At 37.2% G+C, this 15267-nt stretch overlaps 1 protein-coding gene and 1 pseudogene across 5 annotated transcripts in view; one reads left to right on the top strand and one right to left on the bottom strand.

Moving 5' to 3' along the window:
- KLF12 (Kruppel like factor 12) overlaps window positions 1-15267 on the bottom strand; it is a 512320-nt gene that overhangs the window by 233552 nt on the left and 263501 nt on the right. The gene's annotated exons all lie outside the window — the stretch shown is intronic.
- LOC119507433 lies at window positions 5955-7729 on the top strand (annotated as a pseudogene).

Here is a 15267-nt window from a genome sequence, read left to right as displayed (position 1 = left end):
AAATGTTAGGATCAGTTTTAGTGCACTATTTCAGTATGTTATTTTACTTTTATGAATGTATTGCAATTATACCATGAAAAGAGAACAATACAAGTTCAGTTATTACATTTAATTGGGAATTAAATTTCTAGAAATGGAATCTTCTTGTTAACATAAATTAACTCTACGGTAAGAGAACAGAAACTAATGCTTGTAGAAATTCTTGAACTTGGGCACAAACATGTTGGGTTTACTCTGAATTATGGATTTTTAAAGCTATCACATTGTTACCTATCTAGATTATTAATTTAGCAATGGAAAAATTCAGCATTTCAGCAAAGCAACACAAGAATGAAAAGTTTATTACTGCCTCAGGTTTCAGCTAGGCAGAACAGACCAAAAGGGAAAACTTCGAACAAATGAAACAATAACAATTTGAAAGTCAGAGGTTACTCTGAATAACAAAAAAAACAATGCGCACTACAGGTTAAAGAAGTATTCAAATTAAATATAGTCAAGTTTCAAAAATCTATAAGATTCAAATGACCAACATCATGTCTGTAATGGATGTTTTTTCGCTGATTGTAAACTGCTGTCAATTTGAAGACTCCTGATTGCTAAGGGCACAGGTTTTTTGAATCTGGCAAGCTGGTTTACTGAGTTCTGTGTATTTCCAATACTTTCCTCTATTTAAAAAACTGGGAAACTGATATCATGGCTCCCAGAATTGAAATGTAGCCTGTGCTTGCTTGGCCCACCTGCCTCACTGTTAAGTCCACTCCCTTCCTCTCCAATTAGTCCTGGGTGCTAAAGTTGTATCATAACATGCTGCCTGTACAATGGTCAACACAGTTACAAACTGAGACATTGAAATCACATAACAGTCCTGTAATAAAATGATCTAGAATGTGATTATGTTAATTTTTAAGATCATCACAGAAATGAATTGACAATTTTTTCCCTAGAGATAGCTAGGATTTCTGATACTATGTCCCTTGGACTCTTTGGACTCAAATTTCACACATAGTGAATCAAAGTTAAATAAACAGATTTTAAAAATGCAAGTGAGATACTATCATTCCATCTCTTGGTGGAGTTGATAACCTTAAGTAAATAGTGAATTATTCAAATGAAATAGTTTCAGTGGCTGAGAGATTCCAAATAGAGTAAAGAGGTCACTCTGGTGGGCATTCTTACACACTATATAGATAACCTTTTTTAGGTTTTAACATACTGGAATAGCTAGAAGTAAATACCTGAACTATCAAACTGCAACCTAGTAGCCTAGACTCTTGAAGACGATTGTATAACAGTGAAGTTACAAGGGTTGACAATGTGATTGTGAAAGCCTTGTGGATCACACTCCCCTTTATCCAGTGTATGAATGGATGAGTAGAAAATGGGGACAAAAAAACTAACGGAAAAATAGGGCGGGGGTGACAATTTGGGTATTCTTTTTTTACTCTTATTTTTTTTATTCTTATTTTCACTTTTTTTGGTACAAGGAAAATGTTCAAAAAATAGATTGGGGTGATGAATGATAGTAATGTGTGAACAACTGATTGTACACTTTGGATGATTGTATGGTATGTGAATCTATCTCAATAAAATTGAATAAAAAATAGTGCATTATTCTGTTTTCTCCAATGAATTTTCTATATATGGAAAGATCCCAGAACAGAGAACTTCAGAGATCTGGGGGAAATGATTCTTACGTAAATCAACCTGCACCTCCCAGAAAACAAATTTGTTGCATTTCTGCTAGGAGAATCTGTAGGGTGCTGGGTTTTATTAATGGTCCTTAATGGCTATAATTAAATGCACAATTTTTAAACAGGACTGACAAATATGATTTTGGTTTTGTCTTGATTTTTTTTTCTAAAGTGGTTGGGATAATTTTGACTGCTCATTTCAGGTCTATTGGATCTGCATTTCAAGCCCTAAATTTGGCTGTAGGTGCCTTCCAATGTTTTGCTTGAAGACTGACTACTCATGTAGCAGTAGTCATTAAAAAAATACCTGATTGTAGTCATCTTTGACTTGGAACACTTGCTTACATTCACTAGAGGAACATCTTTAGCTTAACTTTGTTATAGCCTGAGCCCAAGGGTAGCAGAGGTTTTGAAACTTCTGGGGCACTAACTTTCCCACACACATAACTGTTAAAATTCAGCTGATCTATCTATTTGAGAATTGTATGAGTTTTTATGTGGCTAGTTAAACCTTTACAAATAATTATACAGTACTATGTTTGAATTGGACTTTAGATACGAAACCTATTATATTTCATATTAACATTAATATCTCAGAAGGATGGCCAGAGTTTTATACCTTTAGTCTATTTTGAAATGTTATGTCAAATTTATCATTCTCTTATTTTCCCAGTACTGGTCTACTTACAGACTTATTGCGTATTTGTAGAATGCTATAATTAATAAGGACTTTAGACTCCGTGGTCAATTTTAGTTTTTATTGCCCGGCTCTAGATGTTAAGATCACTTCATCGCTCTCTCAGCATGTTCTGGCAGACACAAATGCCACACACAGATTCCATCTCCTAAAAAAATATGATATTGCTTTAAAAATTAATGTATCAATTAGACATCAGTCAAATGAGATGCGTTCTTTTAGATGGTGTTACATAAAAATTGTTAGCACAGATGAAAAAGTGTAACATCTTCACTTGTGGGTCAACATTTTTGTCAAAAAAAATTACAAAGATAATTTGTCAGTGACACATGAAGGAGAACTGCTCTGAATAAAGCAGCTGTATTCTATTAGAATAAATTAATGAAGACTGTGCAGATGGATGCCTTAGGGATTCTGCTAAAGAAACAGCTAAAAAAAACTACCACCACCACCATCAACAAAAAAATTCAGGGTCACATTGATGGATAGTACTTATTTGTAGTTTCTCCTTGTGTTAGACTTTCACCAACCCTCATTATCATCATGTCACTGAAAGTAACCTGGCTCTCTTGATGAATTTTAGTGCTTACACAATGAGAAATTATCATTGAGAATCACATCAAAAGAAAAGAAAAAGTCTAATATTCTTGACAATGTATTATATATTGAGAAAATTTCTTCATTGTTTAAAATAACATTTTAGAATGTTTTGTGTAAGTATGGCCATTAAGCTAAATAAAGCTACACAGCCTTTCTTTTGCACCTAACATAATAATGATAGTAAAGTCCCAGAAAGGGCACAGATTAATGAGTTAAAATTGCTTCACTTGCCTGTGAACATGTCTGTGAACCTGGGTAAGTCACTAAACCTTTGTAAAAATGGAATTGATATTCTAATACAACCTCCTCCCATGTTTTCTTGTTTGTTTTATTTTTGTTTTAAGAAATAATTCAGAGAACATACATAAAAAGGACTTATTATAATGCCTGGTAATCTAGAATAAAATAAATTAGCCATGCAAAGTGACAAAGAAACACAATGCCTGCCTCAAAGTAGTTGAGTATCACCAATTTTTATGCTCTCTCTACTGTTTCTGAATCTCCTACCCTTCTAATACTCCTCTGCAATCCTTCCCTCTTTGTCCCCCTCCCTGATATATAAGCGTTACGGATAATAAAAGTGCAAGTAATTGCATTTGTGTTATTCTACTTTTTAGATGTCCCTTATATCTAGTTATGATTACATATTTAAATGGGCTTAGGAATAAGCACATTACAGTGTAAGCACTACAGATGACCAAGTTCTAATTTGCACCTAGAGGCTTAAACTGTATAACTATGAATTCCCACTAAAAGTATTCACAGCCATGAAAATGAATTTATATTTTTTAGCCAGTGTTATGCCTTGAGGGAAATTCATTTGATTCTTTTAAAAACAACTTTTAAAATAATAATAAAACAGGATTTGGGGCTTTCTCCTCCCCTTGCCAAATCTTAACGAACGAATCTTAAAATGCTTTTCATTTTGGGTTGACATGATTAAATTTATTTTCCTGTTTTACAACTGTAGATGAAGCCTTTACTTAGGAAGCCTGTTAACCCTGAATTCAGAAGGAAGAAAAGGGATGTGGAGAACTCTTTGATAATTTTTATTGCTTTGCTGCATAGAGAAAGTTTTCAATGGAGCCAAGGGAGCAAGAACCTATTATTCAGGGGCTGCTGTCACAGAGAAGATTTGTGTTTTCCATTTTGGGGAGTGTTTTAGAACTAAGGAGCACATATCACTTATAACCATCAGGACAGGACAAGTTATTCTATAATTTGGCCTAATATATACTCCCAACCCTGCCCAGCATGCACACACAGAGACACGTTATAATAGCAGGTTAACGTGAAGGTAATGTGTAGTGCTGAGGATAAGGTGGCCTGAAGATATTTCTATGGCAACAGAAAGGCCCTAGAGATATCTGCCTTCTAAAGTTGATGCTGTTTATTAGAGGCTGCCTGTTCTACAGTCTGTAATTATCATTAGGTAGAGAAAGGTTGTTGCACGTGGGTGGACTCCTTGGCTGAAGCTTTCTGACTGATTTGCTTCGCACAGCATTGAAATAAATTTCAAAGCAGTATTAAGAATCTACAATCACTGTGCTTAACTTGTAGGTGAAACCATAGCTAATTATGGGATGTTTGCTGAACACAAGTTAAGTTTTTGAACAGACAATATAAACAGCAACACAAAAACACAACTGAGAATGATCAGTCTATGGTATAACCATGTAGCTTACACAGAATGACCATGTGATTGTGAAAACCTTGTGGCTCACACTCCCTTTATCCAATGCATGGACAGATGAGTAGAAAAATAGGGACAATTAAATTAAAAATAGGGTGGGATGGGAGGATGGAATGCTTTAGGTGTTCTTTTTTACTTATACTTTTATTTATTATTTGTTTATTTATTTATTTAGGAGTAAGGAAAATGTTCAAAAATTGACTGTGGTGATGAATGCACAACTATATGATGGTGCTGTGAACAACTGATTATATATTGTGGATGATTGTACGGTATGTGAATACATCGCACTAAAACTGAATTTAAGAAAAACAGCAATCAGTCTATGTTAAATGATTTTAGAGTGTATGCAATTATGCTGTTTAGAAAAACCTACTATTTCTTTTAGGGAAAAAGACATTTCAATCAAGACTGCCTTTGAATTAATCAAGTTGTCATTGGATTGTTTGTCCGGGGATTATAATTTATGATTCAGAATTTATCTTTCTCTTTTTTACAACTAGAACTCAGAGCTTCCAAGACCTTCCCTGGTTCTTGGCATAAAATTTAAAGAAGATAGGCCAACAAAAATCTCACACTGATTAGGCTGTATGTGTTTTATATCCCTGCATTTACAGACACGAACAGCGTATTTTTTAAGCCACTACCATGTCCTTGCTAACAGAAAAACTTCTATAAATTTTACTAATTTTTGCAGCAAAATTGAGTTTTCCTTACTTTTTTTTTTTCAAGAATGAGACTTCAATTGCAGTTTTGCAAAAAGAAATTTCCTAGTACATATCATTAGTTTTTCTTACAAATCAGAAACGACGGTGGTTTCAGAGTCATTATTCTAACTTGACGAGATTATATATTGCTGTCCTCTGTATCTGAAAGTTAATTCCCTGATGATCTCTTTTTTGGACAGTTTATTTACTGAACATTTAAAAGAGTATTTTGTGTGCCAGGCACAGTAAGAGAAAGAGAAATGCTCTAATGGATGTCATTTAAGGATCAAGGAAGGTCACTTGACCCAGATTTTGAAGGTCAAGTAATCTCTCCTGGAGGAACTGAAATCTAAGGAGATATCTAAAGAAGCAGTAGCTAGACAGGTGAAAGGAACAAAGAAGATGTAGAAAGAACTAGCTGAGGGGCTGAGCTGATGCACTGGTAGCCAATTAAGACAATCGGCAAAAATAAAAAGTAATAGTCAAGCCTTTAATCACTTACTGTGATGGTATAAGCAAGGTGCTGACCCAAAGAAAACTACCACCAGCCCGTTTCCTTTTCCCCCATGGAACCACCATTGGGAGAGGGTCAAATGGATCAGCTCAGGCATGGGGGACATCTCATTGTCAAGGGAGCTCCAAATAAAAGGCCGTCAGAGCTGGAGGAGGGGATGTAAAGAGTGGAAAGTACTCAGTGATAGTGCAGAAATGTGTCTTCAAGGTTTCCCACTCTTCTTCCAGTAAGGAGGACTCAGCAGAGGTGCCTGGGAAGGCCTTGGGACAGGAAGCCAGAGATGCACAAGAGCGTGACCAGCCAGGCCAACTGATTCCTGGACTGCAACTCCCTACTGAGACTGCAATGCACTGGATTTGCACCAAATCTGCGTGAGGAGCAGAGCTTTCCCCTGTGAGGCCTGCCAGGTAAAACCTTTGTCATTGCCAGTGGTCAGGAATGAGAAATCGTGTACAGGGTTTGGGCCAGGAGCTGGTCTGCTCAAGAAGAGTGTTCCAGGCAATAGACAACAGTGAAGAAAGAACATGGAACTCTTAAAGAACTGAATGTCCTGAATATCAGCAGCTTTTAGGACAAGCAGGGGCTGACAATATTGGTTTTAAATGATTTTGGAGAAATTAACAGAATCCAGATTATGATAGGAGTATGAAAATTGTCCTAAGAGAGTCGAAGGACTACAGAAACATTTTAAGTTGGGGCATAACATAAAGTGATTTGTATTCTGGGAGACAACAGATAGAAGAGAGCAAGAGGTTGGTAGAGATCACTTAAGAAACTACCTCAATAAGCCAAGTGGGATATGAAGGTGGCTTAGAATAAGGTAGTGTAGTGGGTGTGAAGAGAAATAGACAAATTTAAGAACAATTTAGGATATGAGAGAGTAAGCATTTTAAGCAGATGGTATGCAGAGATTGAAGAAAGGGAGTTAAGAATGAGGCACAGGTGGGGGGCCTCCCACTGCCCAGCCCGGGAACAAAAGACTTTCCCGGAGCTCCTCTCTCTTTCCCCAGCACCAGGCTCCAGCACTTCTTACATCTCCCAGGAAGTTGCGCTCGGAGCAGGAACAAGTTGAAATCATCGCAGAAGGATGAAGTTCGTCAGTTTATGATCTTCACACCATTAAGTTGTCTGTCTCAAAATGACTGGAAGTTAGATGTTGCAACAGACAATTTTTTTTCCCAAAATCCTGAACTTTACATACGAGAGAGTGTAAAAGGATCTTTGGACAGAAAGAAATTAGAACAACTATACAACAGATACAAAGATCCTCAACATGAAAACAAAATTGGAATAGATGGTATACAGCAGTTCTCAGATGACCTGGCACTCGATCCAGCTAGCATTAGTGTGTTGCTCATTGCATGGATGTTCAGACCAGCAACACAGTGTGAGTTCTCCAAACAGGAGTTCATGGATGGCATGACAGAATTAGGATGTGACATCACAGAAAAACTAAAGGCCTAGAGACCCAAGATGAACAAGAATTGAAAGAACCAGGATGATTTATTTAAGGATTTTTATCAGTTTACTTTTCATTTTGCAAAGAATTCAGGACAAAAAGGCTTACATCTAGAAATGGCCACTGCCTACTGGAATTTAATGCTTAATGGAAAATTTAAATTCTTAACTTACGGGAATAAATTTTTGCTGGAACATCATAAATGAAAAATACCAAAAGATATTTGGAATCTTCTTTTAGACTTCAGTATAATGATTGCTGATGACATGTCTAGTTATGATGAAGAAGGAACATGGCCTGTTCTTATTGATGACTCTGTAGAATTTGCAGGCCCTCAAATTGCTGGGACAAAAAGTACAACAGTGTAACACTAACGGAATCTTCTAGAATGTACATAGTCTGTACAATAAATACAACAGAAAACTGCACACTCAATTTCTGCTGGCTAGACTGAACTGAAGATAAATCCTCACAATTCAGGCTGAGGGTTGAGACAAAACTTTAAGGATACATCTTGGACCATATCGTATTTCACTCTTCTAATGGTGGTTTGGGCTTGTCTTCTAGTCTGGGCTGCTCTAAACATTTACAATTCCAACACTGTGGAGTTCATCTTATATAAGTGGACCACCCTAGTTTATTCTTCCATAAGTCTTAGAAGCTTTATGGTTATTATTTTGAGGTTTCCATTCTTGCATAAAGCACAATGCTGTCTTCATCAGAAAACAGTTTGGCATAAGAATTAAACATATGAACATCACAAACAATTTATAAAAACTTCTTAAACATAAGCTTTGGGCTAGTTACAAAGACTATGCTGACAGTACTTCCAACGAGAGTGATTTATTTAAGTGTACTGGATCTGAAATGGTGTTTTTGGTTTTGGAGGACTTTTTTTTCTTTCCTTAGCAAATCACATGAAGTGTTGACATGAGTAGAGTATCTGATGAAAATAACTGACATGAAAATTTTTTAGGATAATTAGGATAACCTGAAAAGTTGATTGTGCTTCAGACCCTTGATTTCAAAAAGTTTCTACAGAACTAGTCTGCACTTACCCTACCCATGTTTATATATATAGATGTTCTACAGGGAGCTTTTATTTAGACAATGCCCGCATAATGGTAGACTCCATTCTTTTCTACATTATGCATTACATAATTGGATTTCATTATGATTTTGAAATGCTTATATGCCTGTCAAATAAGTTAAGCTATTTAATTTGTTTTGAATGTTTCAGGTTGTTACACAGTACAATATTCTAAATTAGGAAAAAAAAAAAAAAAGAGGCACAAATTTCTGTCCTGGGACACTGGTAATTCGATATTGGTTTATACTAGGTTCAGAAAACAGAAGAAAAACCTGATTTAGATAAGGAAAATGACAGATTTTGTTTCAAAGGAGTTGAGTCTGTAGTGTTCGAGGGCCAAAAATAAGGAGCTATCCAACAGCATTTTAAATATCAGAGATAACTGGAGATGAAAACTCATATATATATTTATGCTGCTATAATTATTTTATATTAACCACTCCCTCATAGTTTAAGCTGAAATGTGTCACATTTTTTTCTGCCACTTTCTACAATATCTGGTCAAGACCCGCGAAACTATCTGATGCTTTGCTGTGGCAGGATTCACCTATCCCCCTCAGCGTATCAGCTGGCACGCAGTGGACATTCCAAAAGTACTAATTCCTCCCCCTCATGTCTGCATTGTTTTTGAAAAAATATAGTTCTCGGTGTGAGAACTCTTTTTTCAAAATACCCTCCTATCTGAATTATAATGCACATAAAGCACCCAGCATGTTTTAACTTATAACAAATAATTGTGCTATTAACTTCTTTTGTATGTGAAGTATATTTGGGATATGATTCCTCAAAATATTTCTCCTATCTAGAGAACCCTATTTAATATCTTACTTACCTATTCATTATGATCAAACTTGTGCTCTCAGGTTGCAAAACTTGCTAATAAAAAAGTTTTTCAATAATAAAAAGTTTTAATAAAACTTGCTTGCAAAAACGTGATCACAATGTGCCAGGGGATATCAAACTACTTTGTTGTCTATTCCCGCCATTCCAAGTAGTCCAGCTTTTTATGGTTCCCTGTCATTTATTCCTCCCTGGTGGATCCCTGGCACACCTCCCAAGCCTCACATATTGCCAGCCACTCATTATTTTGACATGGCTGGTAATTCTCTCGGTAACCTTTCTCGTCACTGTCAGCACTGCTAACCATCCACCATGAAGGTTACTAGGACAGCAAGCATTGACCAAACCACCTATTTCTCTTTTGTAATGTTTCAAGTCTTAAATACAATTTCATTTGGAAAGTTCTATCACCTAAAACAAACGCACAAGAGAAAAACTATGGTATTTGAAAATAAATTTAAAAAGAATTTAAAAAGTGATGATATTAGAGGGTCGGGAATCTCTTAGATCCCCAAAGGCTCAAAAGACTATACTCTGTATATTCCTTACAGCATCATTTCATTCTGTGCCTGTACATATATATGTGCATATATGCACTTGTGTGTGCACATGTGTGAGTAAGGCTTGTAGATATCTTAAAACAGCAGACAGTTCAAGGATTTTGAGAAGTTTGAAGTGCTTGCTAATCATTAGTAAAGTACTCATTGTCTGTTTGCATCATGCATTCCCTGCCCCTCCCCTGGAAACTATTTCCAAGTCCCCTTGCCCACTGGCTTCTCAATCAGTTCAGCCAATGGGAGCCTTTGGTACAAATCACAAAGGTTAAAGAAAGCAGAAAACCAGGGTACTTTTTCCTCTCTCATTCTTACTTAGGCAACACTTTGGGGCAGTGGCTGTGTCTCCTCTGTCACCAGCTCCTTCCTGGCATCCCCCACTTTGGTTCTTGCTCCTTTTGGATGTAGCCAGCCCTGGATTCTGATAACATCACCTCTTCCCTTTGTCCTTCCAGCCCTAAGGATAAGTGGCTTTTTTGGCTTTCTGCTGTTGCTAATTTGGGTAATTTCACTATTCCTCCTTTTGGCTTCTCAACTCCAGTGTTACCTCTTAAAATTCATGTACTTGAAATTCCTAGAATGGTAACTGTTTCTTGATGGGACGCTGATTTATATAAGAACACTCTCATGTCTATTTACTTTTATTTTGGGGGACTATATGGAACAATATCTGGTTCATAGTAAACAATCGATATTGTTTATTGAATGCATTCTAAAACAAAGAGGCTGAGAAAAAAATGACCAAATTACTTGCAATACTCAGCTAACTAAACCTATGAGAAGATCTGCACCATAAACATAATAATTTAATCACATGGATTGTGTCTGTTTAATTGTTATTACAAAATAGATTCAAAGGTGCCTCTCTCTGTGATCCAGTGTTAAGTGGAAGAGGAATGTAGGCATGTGCGTCATAGATTTTTGGAAGAGTGATTTTTAAAAATATAAAATGTTAGAAAGTGAGCTTTGGGGTCTGTTAAGCAGTCAGTAAAATAGCCAACAACAAGAACTGGTTTTTTTGACTTTCAAAGATCTCTCTTCTGAGCAATATATTATCTGAACAAATTTATATTGACAGTCAAAGTGGTTGATTTTAATTCTTCTCCACTGCGGAATTATTTTTATTATAATAAAAGCAATACATCCTCATGGTAAGAAAACTTCAAACATGGTTGTGGATAAAAAGTAGTTTCTGTTAACAGTTTACATGTTTGGATCATTTATCTCTTTCTTATGAGCAAGGTGGAGTGCTCATGTATAAACTGCTAGGCAATGTAATATGATTATCTTCTAACAAAAAGAATAGTGAATCAAAGGTCAAAGCAATAATTGCCCAAGTGGTCACTCAATCTTCTAGAGGACTGCATCCCCACTAATGCTAGGGAGTCCTCACTAATGCTATGTACATCTAACCTGTCAATAATATTTGTTCATAATACCTGATTTCTTTGTTACTAATTCCCCTACTTCCCCACACACGTATCCGCCATAAGTAAATGATGCATTATAACTGCTGCAATGGTCTGTGCATACAGAAAGATTATGCAAATTGCATCCTCCTATGCACACTGTTTTACAACTTCTTTTCTTTTAATAAAGAGAATAACTTAGACATCATTCTCTAGCAATCCACTACTCTAAGCCATGCTTTTTAATAGTCGCATAGTACTCTAGTGTATGCATATAGTCTCGTTTGCTGGATTCCTCACTGATGGGAATTGGATTTTTGACAAAGGCTTCTTCCCTAGCAGATGAAAGCTTTAAACAAAATGAGTTTTTTCCCGTAGTTTCATAATGCTCCTATTTTAAACATACTCTCTCAGAGAGTAGATATTAAAAACCTTACTGGCTATAAAATTTCTATATCCCACAGCTTTCAAATATACCTGAATATAAATATGGACATTTGTTTCTGGTATCCTTTAAATTGACACTAAAGGTTCTTTTCAAAATCAACTTTATTACTTGAGAACAGAAACACTATTCCATGACTGTAAAATTTTTAGAGTTCTTCTTGAAGAAACAAGATCACTATTTCTTGATAGTTTTACTCTCTTTGCCTTTCATTGTTGTCCCTTTGTTTCCATGAGTTATTTCAGTGTACTCTTGGGATTATGAAATAGTTCAGAAGATATGTTTGATAAGAAGAATTTGTAGTTTTAAAATAAGACCTTCCTAAAATATCCTAAGCCCAAAGTCTTGGAATTCATAAGTAATACCTTTAAAAGAAACCACCCTCTATGATCAAACTAGGCCATAGATAAATACTTGCTATAAAGCAGTTGCTTGTAGTAACACATAAATCAAGTATTATGAATTAATTTATTGACAAGTTAGACATATATAGCATTAGTGGGGATGTAGTACTCTAGAAGAGTGAGTGAACACTTGGGAAATCATTGCTTTGGCCTTTGATTCACTGTTCTTTTTGTTAGAAGATAAACATATTACATTGCCCAGGAGTTCATACGTAAGTACTCCACCTTGCTCATAAGAAAGAAATAAATGATCCAAACTTATAAACTGTTAACAGAAACTTCATTGAAAAAAAAAAAGTTATTAAAAATTTGTAGAGTTGACTAATTTCCATCTTTCCCATCATCTATATGTGCAACAACAACTACATCTTCAGATGTACGCAATGATATATATAATGCTGGCACTATTTATCAGGAAGAGATTATAGATTCTCCATTTTGGTTAAGAAGGTAAGAAAATGCATAATTATCTCAGAAATTTTTTCATCCCCAAACAGCTTTAACTACCTGTCCAGAACATATTATTCCACACAGTTCTTAAAAACGGTATTTCTGGATTTTCATTCCATTTTTAAATGTCATTTTTAAGGTAGAAGTAATTAAGTTACCGCATGTATTAATGTAAAAAAATATTAAAGAAGTAACCTTTATTTGTCCCATCTTTAATACATTCAGTTGCTCCAAAGAAAGGAGATTGTTCTTATTCTAGGTCATTCTAGGCAAGTTGGATTTTTATCCTTACATAGCAGCAGAGTGGAAAAGCAATATGCATCTTCGGAAATACCATAAGAGGGGAGGCGGGGCAAGATGGCGGACTGGTGAGCTGTATGTTTTAGTTACTCCTCCAGGAAAGTAAGTAGAAAGCCAGGAACTGCGTGGACTGGACACCACAGAGCAATTGGACTTTGGGCATACTTCATACAACACTCATGAAAACGTGGAACTGCTGAGATCAGCGAAATCTGTAAGTTTCTGTGGCCAGGGGACCCACACCCCTCCCTGCCAGGCTCAGTCCCGTGGGAGGAGGGGCTGTCAGCTCCGGGAAGGAGAAGGGAGAACTGCAGTGGAGCCCTTATCGGAAACTCATTCTACTGATCCATACTCCAACCATAGATAGACTGAGACCAGACACCAGAGAATCTGAGAGCAGCCAGCCCAGCAGAGAGGAGACAGGCATAGAAAAAAAACAACACGAAAAACTCCAAAATAAAAGTGGAGGATTTTTGGAGTTCTGGTGAACATAGAAAGGGGAAGGGCAGAGCTCAGGCCCTGAGGCGCATATGCAAATCCCAAAGAAAAGCTGATCTCTCTTCCCTGTGGACCTTTCCTTAATGGCCCTGGTTGCTTTGTCTCTTAGCATTTCAATAACCCATTAGATCTCTGAGGAGGGCCCTTTTTTTTTTTTAATCCTTTTTTCTTTTTCTAAAACAAGTACTCTAAGAAGCCCAATACAGAAAGCTTCAAAGACTTGCAATTTGGGCAGGTCAAGTCAAGAGCAGAACTAAGAGAGCTCTGAGACAAAAGGCAATAATCCAGTGGCTGAGAAAATTCACTAAACACCACAACTTCCCAAGAAAAGGGGGGTGTCCGCTCACAGCCATCATCCTGGGGGACAGGAAACACTCCTGCCCATCGCCAGCCCCATAGCCCAGAGCTGCCCCAGACAACCCAGTGTGATGGAAGTGCTTCAAATAACAGGCACACACCACAAAACTGGGCGTGGACATTAGCCTTCCCTGCAACCTCAGCTGATTGTCCCAGAGTTGGGAAGGTGGAGCAGTGTGAATTAACAAAGCCCCATTCAGCCATCATTTCAGCAGACTGGGAGCCTCCCTACACAGACCAGCAGCCCAGAACAGCCCTGGGGGGATGGCACTCACCTGTGACATAGCACAGTCATCCCTCAACAGAGGACCTGGGGTGCACAGCCTGGAAGAGGGACCCACTTGCAAGTCTCAGGAGCCATACGCCAATACCAAGGACTTGTGGGTCAGTGGCAGAGACAAACTGTGGCAGGACTGAACTGAAGGATTAGACTATTGCAGCAGCTTTAAAACTCTAGGATCACCAGGGAGATTTGATTGTTAGGGCCACCCCCCCTCCCTGACTGCCCAGAAACACGCCCCATATACAGGGCAGGCAACACCAACTACACACGCAAGCTTGGTACACCAATTGGACCCCACAAGATACACTCCCCCACTCACCAAAAAGGCTAAGCAGGGGAGAACTGGCTTGTGGAGAACAGGTGGCTCGTGGACGCCACCTGCTGGTTAGTTAGAGAAAGTGTACTCCACGAAGCTGTAGATCTGATAAATTAGAGATAAGGACTTCAATTGGTCTACAAATCCTAAAAGAACCCTATCAAGTTCAGCAAATGCCAAGAGGCCAAAAACAACAGAAAATTATAAAGCATATGAAAAAACCAGACGATATGGATAACCCAAGCCCAAGCACCCAAATCAAAAGATCAGCAGAGACACAGCACCTAGAGCAGCTACTCCAAGAACTAAAGATGAACAATGAGACCATAGTACGGGATATAAAGGATATCAAGAAGACCCTAGAAGAGCATAAAGAAGACATTGCAAGACTAAATAAAAAAATGGATGATCTTATGGAAATTAAAGAAACTGTTGACCAAATTAAAAAGATTCTGGACATTCATAGTACAAGACTAGAGGAAGTTGAACAACGAATCAGTGACCTGGAAGATGACAGAATGGAAAATGAAAGCATAAAAGAAAGAATGGGGAAAAAAATTGAAAAAATCGAAATGGACCTCAGGGATATGATAGATAAAATAAAACTTCCGAATATAAGACTCATTGGTGTTCCAGAAGGGGAAGAAAAGGGTAAAGGTCTAGGAAGAGTATTCAAAGAAATTGTTGGGGAAAACTTCCCAAATCTTCTAAACAACATAAATACACAAATCATAAATGCTCAGCGAACTCCAAATAGAATAAATCCAAATAAACCCACTCCGAGACATATTCTGATCACACTGTCAAACACGGAAGAGAAGGAGCAAGTTCTGAAAGCACCAAGAGAAAAGCAATTCACCACATACAAAGGAAACAGCATAAGACTAAGTAGTGACTACTCAGCAGCCACCATGGAGGCAAGAAGGCAGTGGCACGATATATTTAAAATTCTGAGTGAGA

The sequence above is a fragment of the Choloepus didactylus genome, chromosome 12, assembly GCF_015220235.1.
Source record: "Choloepus didactylus isolate mChoDid1 chromosome 12, mChoDid1.pri, whole genome shotgun sequence".
Lineage (NCBI taxonomy): Eukaryota > Metazoa > Chordata > Mammalia > Pilosa > Megalonychidae > Choloepus > Choloepus didactylus.
This window is presented reverse-complemented; position numbering and strand designations above follow the sequence as displayed.